This window comes from Cygnus olor, chromosome 1 (genome assembly GCF_009769625.2).
Source record: "Cygnus olor isolate bCygOlo1 chromosome 1, bCygOlo1.pri.v2, whole genome shotgun sequence".
NCBI classification, from domain to species: domain Eukaryota; kingdom Metazoa; phylum Chordata; class Aves; order Anseriformes; family Anatidae; genus Cygnus; species Cygnus olor.
This window is the reverse complement of record NC_049169.1, coordinates 78,318,434-78,331,074: the sequence shown is the minus strand read 5'-3', so window position 1 is coordinate 78,331,074 and position 12,641 is coordinate 78,318,434.

Here is a 12,641-nt window from a genome sequence, read left to right as displayed (position 1 = left end):
TATACTGCTGTCACCATTCTCATAAGAGGCCTTTGGGAGCTACTTCTGATCCTGGAACAAGAGGCAGAACTGCTCTGGTTTGGCTTGTTCCCCTCCCAGAAGACCCTGCTTGGAAACAGAGTTCCCAGTGTCAGTGGGATGTTGTTTAACAAACTGAGACGGCTATGTTCTAGTCCACTACAGGATCAACAGTGAAATCTTGCTGGCCTGTATGCATCCACCTTGATGGCTTAACACCTTTAAGGCATGACTTGAAGTGAGGTGTATAAGCCCACAGTTGCAATCCCACCAAATCTTTCTCCGCTGTAGTGATACCTTTTGCTATTTGCATTTAAATTCCAAGTAAAATTATTGAGACCAGGTGTATTATTAGAAGTGCTTCAAGTTGAGCAGCTGAACATCACTTTTTCAGGAAAGCCTGGTTTGGTCCTCAGAGGGACCCAGCCTGTTGGGTGTTCTCAGGGTCAGATCCTTGCCATATACTCACTCACTGTCTCCTTGGGCTTCTTGCAAAGTATTCCTAAGCTTGTCTGCTTGTCTTTAGAGATGACCTTCACCCACTTTTTTCTTTTTTTTTTTCTTTTTCAAATTAACAGTCTACTGATTAGTACATTTGTTTCCACTTCCTTCTGACAGTGAAAATGTTCTCTTCCTCAACCGATCATTACATGTAAAACATGGTACCTTAGTAGGGACCAGATCCTGACTCTCTTCTCTGTTAAGTAACTGCCCAGTTACAAAGACATCAACTCACTGAAAATGCTGTTCTTTGCCAGAGCAAAACAAATCTTGTAGTGCCAAAGGCACTCAATTTCTGAAGGCTATTCCAGAACAGCAACCACCTCATAATAAAGCACTCAAATACATTTTTCAAAAACTAGTAAAATAACTCTGCATATATGAAGCATAATTGCACAGCCAAGGAGGATTACGCTATTTTGATTTTATTAGCTGACTCTTCTTTTAGAATGAAGTATCCAAAGATGACATAAAGACTTTTGACCAAAAATAAACAAACAAAAAAACCCACAAAACCTAAAAAATGAAGGGCTTTCTATTGAAGTTTTTCTGCTTTCCAGTTGGTATTCATTTCTTTCACAGTAGCACAAATCTCCAAAAGGACCAAACACCACAAAAGATGTCAGTCTCTAGGTCATGGATGACACGTATCTTTTCAGTTCTGAAAGGACAGGTGTTTTGAAATGATACCTATTCTTGAAACTGAATTCTCAGTGAGACCCACTGATGTTAGGCACTCAGCTTCTGCTGCTGAATGTCATTGTATTTTGGAAGCTAATTTCCTTTGAAAATCCCAGCACAAAGGAACATCAAAGAGCTATGACTTCATATCATAAAGAGCATCATATTATTGTGAAATAAAAGAAGGGAATATATAGTGAAGGGTTTTCGTTTGTTTGTTTGCTAGCTTTTCTTTCAAGACTCCATTGCCAATAGAAATCTTAGGAAAAAGTGGAGACTGCAGAGTCTATTAAGAAGAGATAATTTCAAAATATCTGTGGCTAAAAAAACTCCAAAATATTTTGTTTCAACAAAGTTCAGAGTTTTTAAGGAAAGAGGATGCTATTGAAAATGATGACTAGCAAAAAAAAGTCAGTCTTCTAACACAAACATTTCAATGGAAATCTTTCAGTTAGCTAAAGATGTGCTGTCATGTTGGGGTAGGGACAGGGGACTGTGTTATTTCTGGCATCACCTAGGTCAACAAGCAGCTAGAAGAGAGGATCCTACAACTGGTCCCTATGGAACGAGTACATTCCCAGAAAGAGAAAGTACCTTGGGAGGCTTAGGAAAAGATGAGGAAGGTTTATTTTCCCTTTTTTGGTTTCCTGCAGGTTGAAAGGAAATGAGACACATCCCAAATCAAATCCTGCCCAGAATGAACAACCTGACCGCTTTATCCTGGACACTTTATCCCAGCCTACTCCACAATGGAAAACACTATTGCTGGTAGCCACATACAGCACACAAATAACTCAGCTCTCAGTATACAGGCTGCTTTTTGCAGGACTAACATTTTAAAAAATCTACTATTGAGATTTCCAGAAAGGAATATTTTCATTGTCTTTAGGCTGCCTCTACTGCCTGCAGTGAGTGATTTTTTATCCTCTCAGTTTTCAAGGATCAAAGGCAGGTCAGTACTGAGCATCTGGAGATCTTGTCCAGTATTGCTGAAAGATGAAAGCATTTGATAAAGAAATCATTAAGTGTCTGATTTTACTGAGGTATTAAGATGAGTACTGCCCCTAACATGAATTTTACTGACACAAAAAAACTCCTTAACTATTAATATGAGTTGTCTGTCTGGTTGTGGAAAAGAGGGAGAATTTGCTGTAGTTCACACACCTCATCTGTTGCTAGCCCCACAACAACTCAAGTACTGTTTTTCGGCATGGCTATTCTCACTTTAAGTTTGCCTAGCTCTAGAGGTGAGTAGGCAATTTGAGCTAATTCTGTAGGAAATGTATAACATGAGATGGCTAACTTAACCGAATTACTTTACAGCACAGCATGCTGAATTATAACTCTTGTTGCATGAATCCTTTAAACACGTTTATTTAAAATTCCAGAGTAAGTAGACCCCTCTGCACTATATTAGAGTTTGCAAGAGATTTAAAATTGCCTTGAATAAATAAATGGAATCCGTAATTGAGGTATCTCTAGGGTATCTAACCTTATGCTTACAAGGGCAGAGTTTGTATAGCTGCTGGAATTTTTGCAGATAACCATAAACAATGATTGTTGACTGGATTAAGACACAGCCTTGTCTTCTGCTGATCTGCTACTCAGGACCAAAAATGGTTTGCAATTGTGGAGAGTTGTGGTATATACAGTCCTGGAGCTCAGAAGCGTTAGATTCACTGGTAACGACTGAATCAGTTAGTTAATGAGTCTGTGAGATCTGGCATTGGCATCCCTTAGTTCACAGCAGTCAGTAATATATAGACTCAGTGTGTATACATGCTGGAGCTTAATTTGCAATCCTACTTAGAGTGGAAAAAAATGCCACACTTAAAAAAAAAAAAAAAGCAAACAGGGTTCTTTTCACAGTGGACAGAGAATACTGTTAAACAGAGGAAGCACAATATCCCTTTTCATAGCAAGAGATCAAATGTCTGCAGAAGAGTTTAATTTATACTTCTTCATGTGCCAGAGCTGTGTCTGAGACATTGCAGCATTTCAGTTCTTTCAATCAGGTCATAGTTTCCAGCACAGATGACTTCATCCCTTTTAAAATAGAACAAATAGAATAAATGGAATTCCACATAATCATGGTAGGAGCTGGGATTATAGGAAATTAAAAGATATATTTAAAAGCAGAGGTCTGTGTGGTAAATAATCATGACACAGAGCTTGGAAAGCAGTGCTTGGTCTCTTCTCAGCAGTTAATGGGCAACTAGGGTCTTAGGCTCTGCAGCTTTCTGTAACATGGGGATGTGGGTGTATCCTAGAGGAGGATGACGAGAGTGATGGTGGATAATGTGCAGTATCACATTTTAAAAAGTTGCTCCCTTTTCAGGAGAAATATTAAAATAATGCCACTTGACCCTAAGACAGCCTGGACGAACACTGGCTGGTGTGAATCTGGCACGGGCTTTATAGCCTGTGCATTGCTGCACTGGAAGCACTCTTTTGATTGCTTTCCCCAGTTAGGTCCTCTGTTCCCTAGCTGCTACAGAATATTTCACATCTCCCTGCCACAGCTCTGCGTTGGCAGTGGGAGAAAAGGTGTTGATGAATTCTGTCTCAAATTTCTGCATGTCTGAAGAACGCCCTTATAAAGTACCAGCATATATTATACTGATATCCCCCAAACAGAGAAATAGCTCGCTGCAACCTGGAATACTTTGAACTATTGCAGGAAGACAAGTGTTTGCGGTATTTATTACAGCGGGAGAAAATGAAACTAGAAACATTTTTTTCCTTAATTATAGTATTTGCCCATCACTGCCCTCATTGTGATCCATGTTTTGCATCAAGAAAAGAGCTGTCAATACCTTATTGTAATATGAAAAAATTGCATTTTGCATCAGAGCTATTTTATTAGGCAATATACAAGCACACAGTGAAGACAGTCCTTGCTCCCAAAGGACTGTTTTGTCTACATAACTGAATGACAGACTCAGCTATTACATGTGTTATCTCAAGTCACAGAAGAATTTAGTAGGGAGACTGGGAATAAAATTATCTTTTCCTGAGTCACAACCCTGTGCCTTTAAAGATAAGATCACTTGGGTCATGTATGTCTTATGTATGTGCATGTGTGAATACATTCACATTTGTCTAGTATAACATGCAGGCTGGACTGTGGGTCTGCATCTTCCATATTTGTATCATTTTTTCAAATCATGGCTCACTATGGTAATGATTACACGGACAGGCTAATTCCATTTGAGAAAGTTTTTGTTTAAAAGCAAGTAAAACTCTGAAAGGAAAGGCAAATTCATCACTGGTGAGATGGCTGAATGCAGTCACATGCTGTTATAATATAACTTATCCTTAGGAATTCAGGCCTCCAATAGGCCTGCCTACCAGATAAGCTACAACAAGATGAAAGTGAGTTGCATCAGATTCTTGTGCCCAGAGCACGCAGTTCAGGCTCTGTTTCTCCTTCATTCAACCAGATGTTATACAAGAAACAGCACTCACACTCTTTCAGAAAAAGGAGATAAATGAGGGGAGATACACAGGTAAAAGTTTTATGCATGCCACTCTTCTAATACTGCTGAACGTTTCAAAAGTATACTTTAAAGCTACTTGTGTTGGCTCAGCTTCTTTAAAAGTTTAACCTGGATTGCTTTAATCGCAGAAAACAGAACTCTCTTGCTTGATTTTGGTAAATGCAGTCTTCTACTGACATCAAAGATTAGAGCAACAGCAATGCACTAGTTTGCCTTTGTAGTTCCAAGTTGCTCAAAAGACTTTTAATGTATTCTTGTAGGTGTAACCATGTGTCATAAATATACCCGCCAACAAGAGAGAAACCCTAACTCGAAAATAACTGTTAATCGATTACTGCAGAAAAACTGACAAAACCAAAGTGAATAATGCTAAAGGGTGTTAATTTGTGGATTTCTGTAGGCTTTGAAAAGCAAAATTAAGACTATATGGGATTATGGATATGTAACATAAACTGCGGGCCGTGTGCCTCACTTGTATAAATCAGCATCATTACACTGAGAGCCAGGAAATCTCTGCTGCAGCCCAGCTGAGAAAGTGGCCTATGACTCTGAACACATGGTGATCAACAGCAGTTTTGTTTGGTTTCATTTATTTGAGGAGGGGGAGGGAAATGAAACTAATGGGAATTTGCTAGACTGTTACTCAATCTGTAAACGTTTTCCTTTTCTGCATGAATGATTCTGCTGCTACTGAGTGGTGCAAACTGTATGAACAATGTTTCGTGCCTGCACTGAACTCTAGACCCCCAAGCCCTGGGGACCCTGGCAATGATGCTAAGAGATCATACAATCCAACAGCAAAACGATTCCAGGCAGGCAGCAGACAGTAGCCAGCACTGGCAATCAAGAGGGGCAGCACTAGCAGCTCTGTGCATTGTCCTAGCTTGTTAAATGGCCCCTCTTCCCATGCAAAAATGCAGGCAAATGCAACACATCTCTTCAGAGCTCGGCAGAATTTTTGCAGTGAAATTTCTTACTAGCTCTGTATATTTAGCCCCAGAAGAGACAAATTCACAAATCTGTCAAAAAAAATGAGATTATGAAATTCAAAAAGAAACGTTTTGACATTTTTATTTGAAATGCTTTGCTTTGTTTTGTTAAGTTTTGCTTACATATAACTTTAAAGTAATTATCTCAACAAAATGAAGGCAGGGTTTTTTCAGGTAGAATAAAATGTTTTGAATGTAAAATTAGCTGAAAAAAAAATGCTTTTGGTCTGGTCAGTAGTCATAAACTTCTCCGCTTGTTTTCCTTTGCTGTACCTTTCCCTGCATGATTTTGAAATGTGTACAGGGCCATTTAATGAGGAACAAATTCAGATGAAAGGCCATTAGAATATTTGTTGAGATGGCTAAAAGAAGCCATCTGACTCCAAGGTGCTGGCAATCTCATGAGAATGTGGAAAGTCGGGTGAACCATACCTCTTCCTTTGGATTTGTGGTAGACTTCTTGTAGAGAAAGGCAAAGGAGGAAACAAAGAAGTGAAAGTCAGAACCAAGATATACGCATGTACGTGTATGTGTGCACGTGTCTTCTTTTTCAGTACTTCAGACTAGAATTGGGAAATCTCCAGCCTACTTTTGAATTATACTTGTAAAGCTTTAGTAGCTTTTTGCTTGTAGTTGGTAGAAGAGAAAGTAGAGTTACCAGTGTGGACCACGTTAGCCATCAAAGTTAACACTGGGTATGTATGCAATTTAACATACTAGAAATGTCAGCTAACTGAAGCTCTCCCACCCGTCGGTGCTGTGAAGTGATAATGAATCCAGACAAGCTTAGATAGCCTTAACCAGCCTTTCGTTCAACAGCATCGTGAGTGAACCAAGCCTTGGCAGCCCTGGGACTGCAGAGCTCTTGCCGAGGCAGGGTGAGGCCGATGGCAGGCTGTGCTGAAAGGGGTGGCTCTGGTGTCCACATTGGACCCGATCCCACAGCTCAGGGGCTGCTCAGCCTCACAGGAAGGCTGGTGGCACCTGCCAGGGGCTGCAGGCAGCCAGGGGCTGCCGCTGTGGCTGTCTTATGTTACAGTGAGGGGGCAGGGAGCTGCCGCAGGGCGGGAGCAATGGGGTCAGCCTTGCTGACTCACTGTTGGCTTGCTGTCATGGTGTGGGGTGGTACCTACAGCCTACGGGGAACCTTCCGGAGAGAGTGGTGCATTTTGAAACTCAGTCAGCTTCTTCTGGCTACAAATAGCTGTATTGCTTTATTTTTAGCCCTGGTAAGGATTTAGAGTGGTTGCCAGTTAGATTAGTGAAATAAAGAAAGGTGGAGGGAACCATGAGAAGCCCACACCTTGAGTGTGCCAGCACTGTCCATACTGCTGCATCCTGCTTCATGAGGATGGGACACAACCTGGAGCAGCATAACGCACCTCTGTATCAGAGCACTTGTGCCCATTGTATGGGTCGTAGCTTATCTGGGGAGGGAGATCAGTACTTTTTTTGCAGCTGAAATTACTACACAGTTACACCAACTGGTATGCAGGCAGCAACCAGCCCTTGTCTAAGTAGTTGGCTTCTCAGAACAAATGAAGAATCCCAGCCTCACTCAGCCACTTTTCATTTTGGTATTATTTGCCTAATTTTCAACTGCATTGGCTTTAGGTATTTTCTTCCCAGCAGAGACCAAAGCTGTGATATGAGGGGAAGAAGGTTCCTACTGTAACTTTTAGCTGTCTCAAAATGTATTGCAAACTAAAACTTTGTAACCCAGGATCTATTTGGGCCTCAATGTACTGAATAATTCTCTGGCTATACTGTCATGCATATAACTTTTTTTTCACCATCCTGTATGATCAGGACTTGGTGTTGCAAACTGTGGGTTTACTTTCTGTAAATTAATGTAAAAGACAAGGTAAGTGCAGTGTGGCTGAGTTAATTGTGCAGGAGTAACATGGGGCCAGATACACAGTGATTATTGATTGAACTGAAGCCAGAGACTCAGCCCCTTAACTTTTCAGATCTCTGACTCCCTGATGTTGCCTCTCCCTCTATCACACTGCATTAGCTTAAAACGTAGCTGGAGCATTCCACGGTCGCTTACAAAAAAGGATCTGTGTGGGAAGGTGAAGGAGGCTGGTGGGGGCGACAGGCAATTCATGGGGAGGGAAAAAAAAAAGCTGGAAAAATCAAGAAATAGAAAGAACATAAGGGGGAACTGCATCTTTCCCTATAGTTGAGTGGAATACTCTTGGCATTTCTGCCACTATGAAGTACTGTGTGAAGTTATATATTGGCTCACCTATTATTCAAATCATTTAAGATGGCATTTCAGAGCAGGCAAGCATTTCATTATCCTGTCCCTAATTATGCAGTGCTCCATCACAAAACAGTGGTGAAATGAGTCCATTTAACTCCAATGCAATGTTGTCCAAGAGTCCTGAAATATTCTGGAATGTGGATGGCATTTTTTATTTTTTATAACAGGCATCTGCAAAAGTGTCTATTTAAGAACCCCTTGGCCAGTTTGCCTCAGACTTTGTTTTTTCAACAGGGGCTATAAAAACTGAAGGAAACAGAGTCTGAAGTTTCTAATTTCAGCCATTTTTTAGAAAATGACATTTGAAACTTACAGCAAAAGTGTTTTCCATCCTACTCTTGCAACATAAAATGGCTATGTAGACTTTAGCTCAAACTTCCTCTAAGATACCTTCTATTGAGACCACACATGGAAAATTTCAGAGCAGAATCCATTTCATAAAACTTGCAATAACAAGAGATTAGAGTGGAATCTCAGGGTATTTAACTAAAGTGCATGCTCTTCTCCAGAGTTATGTCCCTCTGACACACACATGCACATTCACATGCAGAGAACTATCACAACAATGCAAAAATCACGATTTGCCAACAAACAGGGCAAGACATTGCATTTATTTCATTTTCATATCAAGTGAGGGGAAACGGTGGTCTGTCAGACCCTGAAAATAATAAATGTGTGATAAATAATGGCTGGCTAACAGGGATCTATTTTTTTAAATTATGTATGTATGTGCATATATTCACAGAGGTGGTATGCAGTTGCATCTGTGGTGTTTGGAAGCCGTTGGTTTGCACAGACAACATACCCATAGACAGAGCCAGAAAGGTAGGTAGTTCCCGGAATGCGTGTTATGGGGGAATGGATTCAGAGAGATCTGCTTTGATGCCCACTGTAGGAGTGGGAGTACAGCAAAGACTGAGAATTCCTGGATTTCTCTTTATAATCTCCTGAGCAGCATGCAGCAAGAGATCTGCTGTAGCATCTATTCCCTCTCTGTCCAGTTTTCTTCCTCACTAGAAGCCTGCAAGTCTTGACTGATGTCTGTAAAACTTTCCATGCTGGTATGGCATGTGCTGCAGAGATGCAAAAAATACAATAGTGTAGCTGTCCAGTGTTGGAGCTAGGAATTACTGTTAGAGCTGGATCCAAAGCCCCCCTAGGGATCCACTTCCCTAGATCTGGCTCACATCAAATCATTCGTAAGTGCTAAGACTGCGCTGCCATACTGGAAGACTGCACAGCCTCTCTGGTGTTTTGATCCTCAGTTATGCAGGGGAGATAAGAAGGCTTCAGGCTTTGCTGCTGAACGTCTTGTAGGAAAAAATTGTATTTGGTTGGGCGTAGGGGTTGTCTGGGCAGCTTGTTATGCGTATCTCCAATAAGACACTTCTAACTAGGATAAAAATCTAAGCCAGATCACAAAGAGCCTGTGTACCAATACAGATTTGAACAGAACTGTGTTAAAAGAGACATTCCTGCAGGTGAGGCAGCACAACATGCGGGACCTGGTATTTTTTAAAGACAGAATTTGGCTGAGCACTTTTTCCTGCAGCAAAGGGCTGGGAGGCCACTGCTGCACCACACACCCATGGTGCGAAAGCACTGGCTGGCAGAGCGCAGGTCCTGCTCTTTCTTTGGGTGTCTCCCACCACATGCTCCGCTTAGCAGCACAGCCTGCGAGGCTCGGTGGCAGCACCCGAGCAGGAGGGACAGCCACGAGCCGAGCCCTGCTGCCCAGCACGCAGCAGCAGAGGCAGTCAGTGTTCCCACAGTGCCCACCAGGCCCTGGCGGCATTGGGCCAGCTGCGGGGCCCGCACTTGTCAGGGGCAACCTCTTTGAAGCCCGGCTGCTCTTCCCAGCCCCGTTCACTCCCTTCTGGTAGGTGTTAATACAAACATCTCCCTGGCCAAAAGAGCTCCGTTATTTATTGGAGGCTGCTTTCCTGCCAGCTGAGTCCCAGGCTTCGGTAGCTTTGCTGGAGCCAAACAACTGGATATATGTCTCCAAAGATATCGTAAAAACCTGGGTAAAAATGGGTATTGAATGTGCGTATGGAGCACCTTATGAAAGTAATCTCTTGTGAGTGTCAGAGCCCCGGCTGCCAAAAGAAACAGAGAGCCTTCTCTGGAAAGGGGTGCTGACAGTGACATGTATTAGTGCACTGATTACAATGGAAACATTTGTATATCAAATTATATTAACTGCACACCACTCCGACTCCTCCCCTCCCCCACCCTTTTTTGCCTTTTTTTTTTAAAGATAAAAGTGGAGGAGGGAAGTTTTTCTTATTGCTGATCAGGGAGTATTACTTGCATCTCTCTCATGGCATATGTTCGTACGCCTGTGGGCTCACACACACAGCATTCTCATTTCAAAGCTAGAACAGCTCTCTTAGCTCCTTTTCTTTTCCCTTCTTCAGGACTTCAAGGAGTGAGTAGGATGTAATCTCAGAGTGAGGAGGCTTGGTTCTGTGCCAGGCACTACTGACTTACCACGTTGTCCCTGAGTAAGTCACTTCACCTCTTTTATCCTTCATCTTGCCACCTGTAAAAAAGGGAGTGTGATGTTTTCCTTCCTTTGTTTAATTAACTAGCAGTGCTTTAAAAGTTCATAGACTGAAAGCCTTCACGTCACTTTTTTTTTTTAATTAAAACCTAATTGACTTCAGGGCACTGTAGAAATCTCCAGAAATGTGCAGTTTGAGTCTTATCTTACATGATTACTGTAGCCTCATTGTTTAAAATAACTTCCATCATTTTAAATACTAGTCTGCCTGTTGCAGGGGATATAACAAGAAGGCAGCCCTGATCTGGCAAGGCATGTCAGTGGTTCAGTACTCAGACAGACTTCTGCTGAGTAGGTGGGGAATCCTGGTCCTCCAAGCTCTATAGGAAAAAGATTTTGCCTTAAGTATCAAAAAATGGACAACTTCCCAAAGTGGGGATTGAATTTGTGCCATATCGTAAAAGAATCCAAGTTGCAGGGAACAGGTAGGGGGAAAACCTCTGGCATCTGCCCCAGTTTTCCACCTCTTGCCTGTCTTTTCCTTTGTCTATATTTCTGTCATTGAGGGTTACAAATTAGAGATTGAGAAGAACACCAGGGCCACCTGAACTGTTTTTTTGTCACTGCAAAGTTTTCTCCTGCAGCGTGCTTCCTGTTTTATTGTTCGCACATAGGGCAGAAAGGAGCAAAGATGTGATCAAAATGAGGGCAATAGCTCACCCAGAGCTCCCCATTCAGACTTTTCCTGAAAGCCCTTCTTTCACGTAGAAGCTGGGATCTGATGCTGTGATTCCTGCTAATTTGAATATAAGCCATTTTTGTATGCAAAGGATTGCTGACACCAGCAAGTTTCACTGTAATGATTACTATGGAAACGTTTATCTATAAATATAAAATTCTTTAAAGCTTAGCCTTTTATCTTTATAGAAAAAGGCCTGTTTATGTCACTTCTAAGCTTCCAGCTTTAATGTAGACATGAGCTGTTCTCATGCCAAACAAGATAACCTCAGTGTTAGAGCTGTGTGAGCTTTGAAACATGGGAATTTGAGCTAAAACTATTATTTTTTTAATATAATATTAATAGCTGCGTGGAAAGTATTTTAAAATGCCTTTCTAAGCCAAAGCTCTAGCTCACTTGCAGTCTTCTGTAGGTTTTATTATCATGTTGCTTGTACGGAAAACCTTCTTTCAGCTGCCAGTCAGTCCTTAAACTCCGTGTGTGTGTGTGTGTGCACGCACGCACGTGTGTGTGTTTTTGAGTGTATGCATGGTGATGAGGCTTGCAGAAGTACAGCAAAACTGGAGAAGTCACTTATTCATTAACCTTTTTCCTTTGGAGTGTTTTCAGATGTTGCTTTTCAAAGTCTATGTAAAAATATGGTTTCTACCTTTAGGTCCCCAAAAGACTTCCTTCCTTCCTTCCTTCCTTCTTCCTTCCTTCCTTTCTTCCTTCTTTCTTCCTTCTTTCTTCCTTCTTTCTTCCTTTCTTCCTTCCTTCCTTCCTTCCTTCCTTCCTTCCTTCATTCATTCCTGTCTGTCTTTCTGTCTTTCTGTCTTTTTCTCTGCTAATGACAAAAAAGAGATACAATTTTAAGTTTTTTTGTTACTTAAAGCCTGCAATGAAAACGATGCAGTAAGAAAAATGAGAAATAATATTTTTCTTTACATTTCTAAGATTTTAAAAATACTTTCCTTGATTTCATCATTTATACTTGAGAAATATATATATTTATATTTTTTTTTCAAATGTACACACTAATAGATCAAACACCCACATTTGCAGATACTCTAAACCTACCCCATTAAAGTTAGTCTCAAATAATGGACTTATGGGGATTAAGTAAAATATGTTTAGGGTGTTTTATTGAACACCCAAAATTTAATTTAGAACACAAAATTTAAAGTGTTCAAAAACATTTGCAGGATCAGGTTCCCACTGACTTGGGGAACAGAATTTGTGGCAGGCATAGAGTAAAATCATAACTGATGATAATCAGAAAATTAATTTGTCATTCATTGCCAGGGAGCAATTGATAGCAGCAACCTTGTCTTCAAGGGCACAATTCATGTACACATATTAAACTTTCTCTTTGTGTAGATTTTGATTATTAATACTGATGATTTTTTCCTTACACTTTTAGGTGGAATGAGAAAATGGACAATTAAATGGTTCATTT